The 10274-nt window shown below is 40.0% G+C and overlaps 1 protein-coding gene across 1 annotated transcript in view; it reads right to left on the minus strand.

Annotated features, from left to right (window-relative positions):
- SMAP2 (small ArfGAP2) overlaps positions 1 to 9948 on the minus strand; it is a 54276-nt gene extending 44328 nt beyond the window's left edge. Inside the window, exon 1 of the mRNA XM_072974687.1 lies at positions 9886 to 9948. The gene's annotated coding sequence lies outside the window, so the exon portion shown is untranslated. The remainder of the gene's footprint in view (positions 1 to 9885) is intronic.
- Between the last annotated feature and the right edge of the window lie 326 nt (positions 9949 to 10274).

The following is a 10274-nucleotide window of genomic DNA, read 5'->3' on the forward strand; positions in this document are numbered from 1 at the left end:
AAAATTTCTCATCTAGAGAGAGATTGCCTAGTCTGGTAGTAAAGCTCACAGACTAGGGGACCCGAATGACTGAGTTTATGTTCTGAGCTTTACCATTTACTATCTGTATGACTTTTATCAGGTAACTTAACCTCTCTGTGCCTCAGTTATTTCATCTATGAAATGTAAATGATAGTGATATTAAACATACTTATTTCATAGGATTTTTGTGCAGCTTAACTGAGATAATGCTTGTAATATATAAGAATAGCTCTTGGCACATAGTGAGTGATAATTAATGCTCTTCACTAAATGTTTCTGGCTTTCTGCCCTCTGGGCATATGGTAGGATTTTATTTCATGGCCCTGTCATGGTTTGGTATGGCCATTAAGTTTGAGCAGAAAGGATATGTGTCACTTCATGCCTGAAGAATTTATTTACTGCTTTGAGACAGATTCTCTTTCCCTCTGGCATGGAAACCATCAATGTTCAAGATGGTGATTGTCTTAGTTCAGAATATCATAAAGAAATACCATAGGCTGGGTGGCTTATAAAGAGAAATTTATTTCTCACAGTTCTGGAGACTGGGGAGTACAAGATCAAGGTGCTGAAAGATTCTGTGTCTGGAGTCCACTTCCTGATTCATAGCAGGTGATGTATCACTGTGTCCTCACATGGCGGAAGGGGCAATAGAACTCCCTGGGACCTCTTCTATAAGGGCACTAATCCCATTCATGAGGACTCCACCCTCATGACCCCATCACTTCCCAAAAGCTGAACTTCCTAACACAATCACCTTAAGGGGTAGGATCTCAACATATGAATTTTGGGAATTATGTTCTTAAACATTCAGACTGGAACAGTGGTTGCTCTATTATGCTAAATTCCTGAGTACTTAATAAGTGAGAGCCCTCTGCCAACACATAAAGGACCTGTAGCATGAGCAAGAAATAAGCCTTCTTTGTGTTAAGCTACTGAACTTTGTTTTTTTATCCCATGGCATAACTTAGCCTATCCCAACTGATACATCAAGTATTAGCTATTATTATTATTATCATTATTATTATTATTATTATCATCATTCTTGCAAAAATATTCCCTCTATTTCACAGTGTGTCCAATACCCAGTACCTCTATTAAAAAAATATTTAAAAAAAAGAAAGCTGGATAATTATGTTCCTTATGTTACTGCTAGCTCTGTACTATTTGTGACATATAAATGAACTAAGGGCCTCAAACAAACTCATCATCTATTCAAAAGCTTTCTTTAGCCAACTCTCAAACTTTTTCTCAGTGCAGAGAAATCATGATGGTTAAAAAGCTTCCACTGTCTTGAAAACATATCTCTTCTCCATAAGCCAACTCTTTGAGCCCTGGGGCTGAGCAGCCTGCCCCTCCTCTCCTGCTCCAGTTCCCATTTGTTCATTTCCATAGCCTGAGACTCTTGGAAGAGCCTGGGTTTTCCATTGCTGGTGGAGCGCTCCAGGAGAAAACCAGTGTCTCTGCTAACAACACAATTTCTTGTGCTCACAGCACTTCTTGGCATTCCAGTGCTGGTCCCTTGCAAGGACAGAGAGAATGGCCTCTCCCCTATTCTGTCACACATTATCGTTTGGGCCCCAAATTACTGGTATGCAGTCTCACAAAGGCAGCTTAGCTGGCTTTTGAACCTCTCCTACTAACTTGAGCCCCTACCTCTGGTCCCTTCTCCCCCTTAGTTTCACAAAAAAAAAAAAAAAAAAACCTCCCATGACTATTAACTAGTACAAATCTGGGAGAGGAGGCAGGGTTGTCCATACTAGCAAGTATCTGAATCCCAGACTGACTCACTATCATTGCGATCTTGCTACGTTGCCCACAGGTGCGTAATAGTGCCCAGACATCATACATGAGCAGTTGCATTGCAACTCTGTAATGATGCAGGAGAGCGGGAACCTATATTCATATTTCTTGCATTTGCAGGACCTGGAAGGGATTGAGCAAGTATACCTGGCCTACTCTGGAGACCCTGTTGTAAAATGACAGAAACTTACCCCTCACCAAATAGCAGAACACTGAGGGAGAGACAAGATCCTAAGTTTCCAGAAAGGAAAAAACAAGTCACATAAAAAGGATCAAGAATCAGATGGGAAGGAAACAGCTTAGCAGTAGAGCGATTGCTTAGCATGTACCAGGTCCTGGCAGCACCCCCATTTAAAAAAAAAGGAATCAGAATGGCACAGAGTTCTCAACAGTAACTCTGGGAGCCAGGGGACAATGAAAACTGCCTCCAAAATCCCGAGGAAAAAGAGTTGCTGGAGGAGGAGGGTACAGCTCAGTGGTAGAGTGTGTGCTTAGCATCCATGAGGTCCTGGATTCAATCCCCAGTACCTCCATTAAAAAATAAATAAATAAATGAACCTAATTACCCCCCTTAAAAAAACAAACAAAACAACAAAAAATAAACTTTGAAAAAAAGTTGCCGAACTAGAATTCTATACCAGCAGAACTATCGTTCTAGAAGCAGCAGTGACTAGAGACCCATTCAGATATACCAGATTTCAAAAATGCACGTCTTATGCTGGCTGTGCTCCGTTGCTCTCCACAGCCTCTCTCCACCCTTCACCCTGTTCTGTGCCCTGAGAGGCAACCTTTGTGCACGGTATCAATCCAGCTCCCCTGCACACTGGCCTCTGGTTGGATTCAGCCAGTTGGAGGCATGAGCGGGAAATCAGAGGGCAGGGGTGAACAGAAGTTGAGTTATTTACTTTCTCCGCTTTCTCCCTGCTAGCAGAACTACCACATTCTTAAGTGATAGCTAGAGTGCCTATGAGGTGGCCCTCTCCTCTGTCTGTGGCTCTCACCAGTTCTGGGAATACCCTCTCCTCTTGCCCCTTCAGGCTCTGAGGGTACAACTTTCCACTGTAGTTAGCCTCAGGGTACATCGTGCCTCTGGGTTTGTTTTTTTTTTTTAAATCCTGCCCACACTTTGTAAAGTTCTCTAAATTCTCTTCAGTTGCCCTTTTTGTGTTGGCCATATATTTCCTGCTGGAACCCTAGCTGATTCACCTCCCATGCATACTTTGTCAAAAATGACAGAGTAAATCAAGAAAAAGGAAAACACCAAATCCCCAAAACAAAGTATTCAACAGGAAAGAGATAGAGGTTATTCCCAGGCTGATGGCAAAGGGAAATTCCAGGGTGACAGTTAGGCAGCAGAGTGGCTACCCTAGATGGGAGCAGTAGAACAGAAACATTAGAATGGCCAGTGCCAAGAATAATGAAATTTGTAGATTAGCTGATGTATTGGAACTAAGAGCAAATTCTCTTCTGTCAGAGAACAAAGGTATGCATTAGTCATAGATTCATTGAAAACTAAGCAAATAACCTATAATGAAACAGAATATGAAAACGAATATATGTATGTATATGTATGACTGAAACATTATACTGTACACCAGAAATCGATACTTTGTAATTGACCATACTTCAACAAAGAAAAAAGGAAAACTAAGCAAATAAAAAAGCAATTATTGACTTTAAAAGTTTAGCAGGAAAAAATGTAATCAATGAACACAAGGCTCAGCTGTCAATAATATTTAGTCACCATATTAGAGACATTGAATATTGACATAGTGGCTGTTCTGATACCACTGACCAAACAGCCCATAAAAATGCCCTGTTTTGGCACACACCACATTTGAGAACTGCTGAACGTGAGGGTGAATATTCAGTAGTCTGATAAGGGCAACGAAAAATGATAGAGTCTGGGTGCTGACGGCTTTGTCAGGTTGCTGAAGCAGTGTAAATAACTGCCCGGCCTCTGGAGTTCTTGTTCTGTGAGAAAATAAATCACTATTTGTTTAAGCTAGGGTGAGTTGGAGTTCTTCTGACTCACATTCAAAAGCATTCTGAATTTACAGAGAGCTGGACTCTGTAGGAAGGGCAGATGGAGAGAAAAATCCAGAAGGATGCTTATCTGAGGCTAACAGCATGGAGTAACAACTGCCTCAATGGGAAATATTTTGAAGCATGGACTCCTAGAGTCCATGGTGTTGATCGTAGTAAAATTGTGTTTTTTTAAGATATTCGGTTAACTATTTTTTTATCAAAATAAGCCACGTATAGAGTTTAAAACGTCTAGTTATACAAGGTTTATAATGACAAAAGGTCACTATAAGCCCTGCCCCACCCCTACCCACCCTGATCCCTCCTCCTCTGAGGCAACCATTTTCAACTCTTGCTGTTTCTTCTGGAATTTACAAATTTACCTAAATGACATGCTTATACTACCATTATATACCTTTGGGGCTTTGTTTATTCATATGGAAGCATTCAGATTTCTTTTTCTGTATACTTCCCCCTCTCCACACCACATACTTCCTGTCCCATGTTTTCCCAATATAGTTAAATAACAATATTTTGTTTAATTAATACTCAGTGTCTCTACCACAGACATAGAATACAAACTTGTGGTTGCCAAGGGGGAAGTGGTGGGAAGGGATAGACTGGGAGTTCAAAATTTTTAGATACTGACAGGCATATGCAGAATAGATAAACAAGATTATACTGTATAGTACAGGGAAATATATACAAGATCTTGTGGTAGCCCACAGTGAAAAAAAAAATGTGACAATGAATATATGTATGTTCACGTATAAGTGAAAAAATCGTGCTGTACACTAGAATCTGACACAACATTGTAAAATGACTATAACTCAATAAAAATGTTTTAAAAAATACTCAGTGTCTCTAATATGATGAATAAATATTATTGACAGTCGAGCCTTGTATTCCTTGATTACATTTTCTGGCTAAACTATTTTTTCTCTCTAAAGTCAATAATTGCTACATTTTTCATTCATCCAGGTAGACTCAACAGACCTCCAGGCAACTGTTAGCACCTCAAGTAAGGTGGGAATTTCCCTTGATTCAGCTAGTTGGGACCCTATTACCCAAATATATTACACAACTAGTGGCTGAACAGAAAGTGACCCAGATTTGCAAATTGCCACACAGATTTAATTTTGCACCAATAATACAGTCTTGGGGGACAGGTGGTAATTAGGTTTGTTTGTTTATTTATTTATTTTAATGGCAGGACTGGGGATTGAACTCAGGACCTTGTGCATGCTAAGTATACACTCAACCACTGAGCTAAACCACCCTTTCTGGTGGTTTTATCTCTTACTAGGAAACAAATGTCTCACCCATTTCACCAGCCTACTTTCCCCTGCTCTTGGAGTCCTCACTGATTCCTGGACCTTTTCTGGTCATGCTGTTATGGTGCTATGGGGTAGAGACCTCAGATTTGCACACTGCTTCCTGTACCCTTTGCTAATCTCCAGCAGAGTACAATGGGTCTGATCTCATTCCTACCTGTCTGATGCTGGTGTACTCCGAGGTTACAGCTGGTTCTGTCTGGGTCATGGCTGATTCTTGTTGAAGGTCATGGCTGGGGAAACCAGTGACTTCTCTGTTGGCTTCCCTGGTCACACACCTGCTCCTCCTCATTGATGGGGAATTTACCACCACAGCCTTTGAGGGGGATGGAGGGAACCATCCCCCAACCAACTTGACCCTATGGAAAGGCTGGAGACAGTCTCTGCCTTCTGATTCACCGGCCCTTTGCCATTTCCAGCAACTGCCTATGAGATCCAATATTGGACAAGGTGCTCCTGTGAATGACCTTAGGAAGGATGGAAAACTGGTGCTTGGATTGCAGAGAAAACAACACCATAAAGGTTGTCTTGAGGGGTAGAAATAATAAAGAGCTCTCCACTTACTCTCTGTGTGACCTTAGGCAACATACTTAATCTCTATGTGTTGTGGTGTCCTCATCTTTAACATGGGATTAAAAGGGTGGTTACGAAAACTTAAAATAATATATAAGAGGTATCTGGGATATTGCAGGTGTTAACAAATGGTGCCTATCCTTACTATTAACTACAAAATGCAGCCCTATTTTTGACCCCACTTTATCACTAAAGTCACAAAACTTTATGCATTAAATAACACGGCATCAACAAGAGGCAAAAACAGTCATTTAAGAGAAATTCTCCGACAATTGTGGGAGAATTTAATAAATTAAACGTCCCTAATAAAATAAGGGTAGATAATATGAGAGGCACCTTGACGAAAGAACAACAAAATGATTGGTAAAACATGAAGAATGTTGCTCTCAATGGAAATAAATACAAATTAATAGAATAATAAAATCAGTTTCACCTATCATGTTAGCAAAGATTTAAAAAATGACAATACCCTCATTTGGGCTGGGAGATAGAAAACCAAGAATCTTGTATACTGTTATGGGCAGAGGTACGTGACTTGTTAACCCAATTCTGGAGAACAATCCAGAAATATATAGTAAATGTCTTAGAATATTGCATATTCACTCATAATGACTCCTCTTTCAGGAATTTATTCAAAAGCAATAATTATAGTTGAATGCAAGGATATTCTTTAAGCACTACTTATAATGCTGAAAAATTGAAGGCACATCAAAATCAGTTTTAAAAGGTAACTACCTAGAGGCTATTACCACAGGATTTTCAAAGTATAAATACCATAGAAGAATTTACATGCACAAAAAATTTAATCTATATATTTTAAAAGTCATAAATTATATATAAAAGCAAGCAACAAGCTGGAAAAAAAAATCACAAAATTGACAAAATGTTAATATCCTAACACTACACTGCAAATCAATAAAACGCCCTCCAAGTGGGAAAAAGAAGTGAGGTTTGAATAAATGATTTCTAAGCTAAAAAAAATTTCAAAATAAAAAAAAAATGCCCTCCAATAGAAAAATGGACAAAGAATTACTTGAAGACAATTCACAGAAAAAGTATAAATGGTCAATAAACATAAGAAAAATATTTAGCCTTATTAGTAATGAAAGAAATGCATATATAAATGAGATTTTTAAAACCTTATCAGGTTAGCCAAAGAAGTTTAATTATATTACCCAGCATTGTTGAAGGTATAGGGAATTATGCATTTTCACTTACAATCGTTGGAAGCTTAAATTGGCTTAAAAAATGTTTTTCTGTAAAACCACCAGCAGTATATTAAATATCTTTTTAAAAAATCAGACCTTGAGCTCCTATTCTAGCACTATACAAAGGAGACAATCCAATAAATCCACAAAGAATTATGTCTAGTAACTTCCCAGCATTACTCATACTTGTGCAAATGTAGAGACTGGTTAAGTAACATATCTCCATAGGGGTGGAGGGTGAGGGCAGGGAGACCAATTGTATTAATCTCATTATCCAGCGCCTCGATGTGTATTCTGGTGGACACCACAGACATACGAGATATACAGATGATCTGACATAAAAATGATATGACAGATACAAAAATATACTAACATATAAAAATGAATTGAAAAGTATGACATGTGATAGAAATTACAGGATTGAAGACATTTTTCTAACGTAAGAGGTAAGAGAGAAAGAAAAACTTCTGCTGTCAGGCGTTCCCCCTTTTCCCCTCCAGCCTCATGCAATTTTAGATTTTCTAAGTCAGGATTCTCCTCCCCTCTGGGCTTCCTTTGGCTGTTCCCCTGACCGAAGACCACAACTTACTCCATTCCCCTCATCCCCATTTCATCCCTCCTCTTCACTTTGGCGAGCTCCCACACAGATTCAGACCCCAAATCATAAGAGGAAGCCCTGGAAACAGAAAGCCTGGTTATATTTAAAAAACAAAACAAAACAAACTTCTCTCAAGAATAATGTACGTTACCGTTGGGCGGGATGGAGGGTTTGAGACCTCCAAGGGTTTTTGCTCCAGCAACTGCCTTCAAAGAGGGTGGGTGAGTCTGGTTAACAGTCGGGCTTTTATTTTGCAAGTCTGGGCCAGAGATGAATTGCTTAGGACAATGGTGGAGTTAGAGAATACTTCCCTCAATAGGTCTCCCTCTCCAATCTTCCTTTATATAGTGTTCAGCAGTCTGCTGAATACATTTTGAATAAATATTTAAAGCCTGTTGGTTTAAGTGGGTGCCAAGTTAGCATCCTGCCCAAAACACTCCAGGGCTCATCTAGCATGTTTCAGCTCATCTGCAGGTTGCAGCCTAAACATCACTTTCACTGTTGTAGTCTCAGAAGTGAGCACTCAAAAAATATTATAGAATGAATAAATCAAATAGTGGAGTAAAATGGAGACAGGGCTGATTCTTTCAGAGAGGCTTAACACAAAACTCAGAACCTGAAAAAGAAGATGGTGAAATAAGCCCGTTTGTAACCTGGGGCTTTCTGTTCCCATCCAGTTGCTTCCTGCTGTGGTGGGTGGCCATGACCTAGAGAGAACAGCATGGAACTGGGATTCAAGAGAGGTGATTTCTAAACCTGGTTCTGCCACGTGTGGTACAGCTTTGGGGAACTCATGGGAACACTGGAGGTACTGAAAGCATTAGGCTTGTGAAACAGTCGGTATGATTCTGATTAAAACATCTATTTTCATAAACACGGAGTGAAAATGTCAACTGGATCAAAACGGTGTCATCAAAATGCCTGGCACAATCTCCCTACTGATAAAAAGAAAAGGAACTGGCTATTGCATGTTTTTCCTATCACAGTTGCAAACACGTGAAAGATAGATAAGGTCTGGTGTTGGTGGAAAAATGGCGAGGCTCACCAACAATGGTGGGAACATAAAAGTAGTCTGATACCAGGGTGGTCTCTAAATGCACCTACAAACAACTCTTCTGGAGATGGACTCTATAGAAACAATAGCAAAAGTACTTTAAGCTGCACATTCAGTGGCATCCACTGTAGCGTTTGTGCAATCCAAACACATCCAAGCAGCCCAGTCTTTGCATGGAGTCACATTCAAAGATGTCCAGCAATCACAGATGAACCTAGAGATGATCATACTAAGTGAAGTAAGTCAGACAGAGAAAGACAAACATGACAGGATATCACTTACATGTGGGATCTGAAAAATTGTACAAATGAACTTATTTGCAAAATAGAAACAGACTCCCAAAAGTAGAAAATAAACTTACAGTTACCAAAGGGGAAAGGGGGACAGGGAGGGATAAACTGGGAGTAAGGGATTAGCAGACGCATGCTATCATATATAAAATTGATAAACCGCAACTATATTCAATGTCTTGAAAAAAACTATAAGGAAAAATTTTTTAAGAATATAGGTATATACATATATATATATATATATATATATAACCAAATCACTTTGCTGTACACCTGAAACTAACACAATATTGTAAATCCACTATGCTTCAATTAAAAAAAAAGGATGTTCAGCAATCAAAATCAAGTGTAAGTAGAAAGAAATTTCAGTCTTGTATCTCCCAAAGAGCATTGAAGGGAAACTGCAGCATTTCATAAGTTGCAGCAGCACCTCTGTTACTCTCCAGACTTCTTCCTGGCCAAACTTCCAAACGCTCCGCACTCCAATCTTCTGTTCCCTCCCCCTTTCCTCTGGCCTCTTCTGCCCCCTCTCTCTACCTGTTCCTGATTTGGCATCAAAAATCTGGGAAAGGACAGAACTTTGTGTACCAGGTGAGATAGTGGCAGAGGGAGGGGAGAAACTGAGCACAACCAGACTTGACTTTGGTTGGGGAGAGATTGCGCCTAAGGTTCAGATTGGAGAACGTTGATAACTGCAAAATTGGAAGCAACATCAGTGTCCTTCACTAGTGTGATATAATTCTAACACTCTGTTGTTATACAAAAGAGATGAAGATATTTGAAAAATGGGAAAATATGTACTGATTAGGAAAGAAAAGCAGATTGTGTGTGTATGTGTGTGTGGGAGAGAGAAAGAGAGAGCACTTGAGAGACCAAGCATTTTTAAGAGGTAACAGTCCGGGTGCTACTTACATACTATTTTGTTTTTCTCTCTCACACACACACTCACCCCCAATAAGAAATAAAAGCAAATAAATGTTACCCTTTAGAGTTGAGGAGTCTCCTTTCCATGCTTGACTGCCCTGGGGTGTGAAAGTTGGGGCTGGAAGTGTTGCTTTCTGAGCTGGGAATCAGCTGAAATCACCAGTCATTAGCGAGGCAACTGTCTGGCCGTTCAATGCTCTCACTCCTGCCTTTGTCATTCACAGCTCAGCATCCCCCCACGAGCATGATGATTGCCTTGGACACCTCTGACAAAATCCGTCAGCAAATCCTGCAGTGAGATTTCACAGAACAGAATGCGTGAGCTGGAAGGAATCGTGCCTATTACTTCTCAAAGCAAACTCACGAAGAGCCTATTTCATAGTGGACTCTCGCCGGGCACACACAGAGGACATAGCAGTGGGGAGGACACAGTCCCTGCCCTTGCGG

Source organism: Vicugna pacos, chromosome 13 (assembly GCF_048564905.1).
Source record: "Vicugna pacos chromosome 13, VicPac4, whole genome shotgun sequence".
Lineage (NCBI taxonomy): Eukaryota > Metazoa > Chordata > Mammalia > Artiodactyla > Camelidae > Vicugna > Vicugna pacos.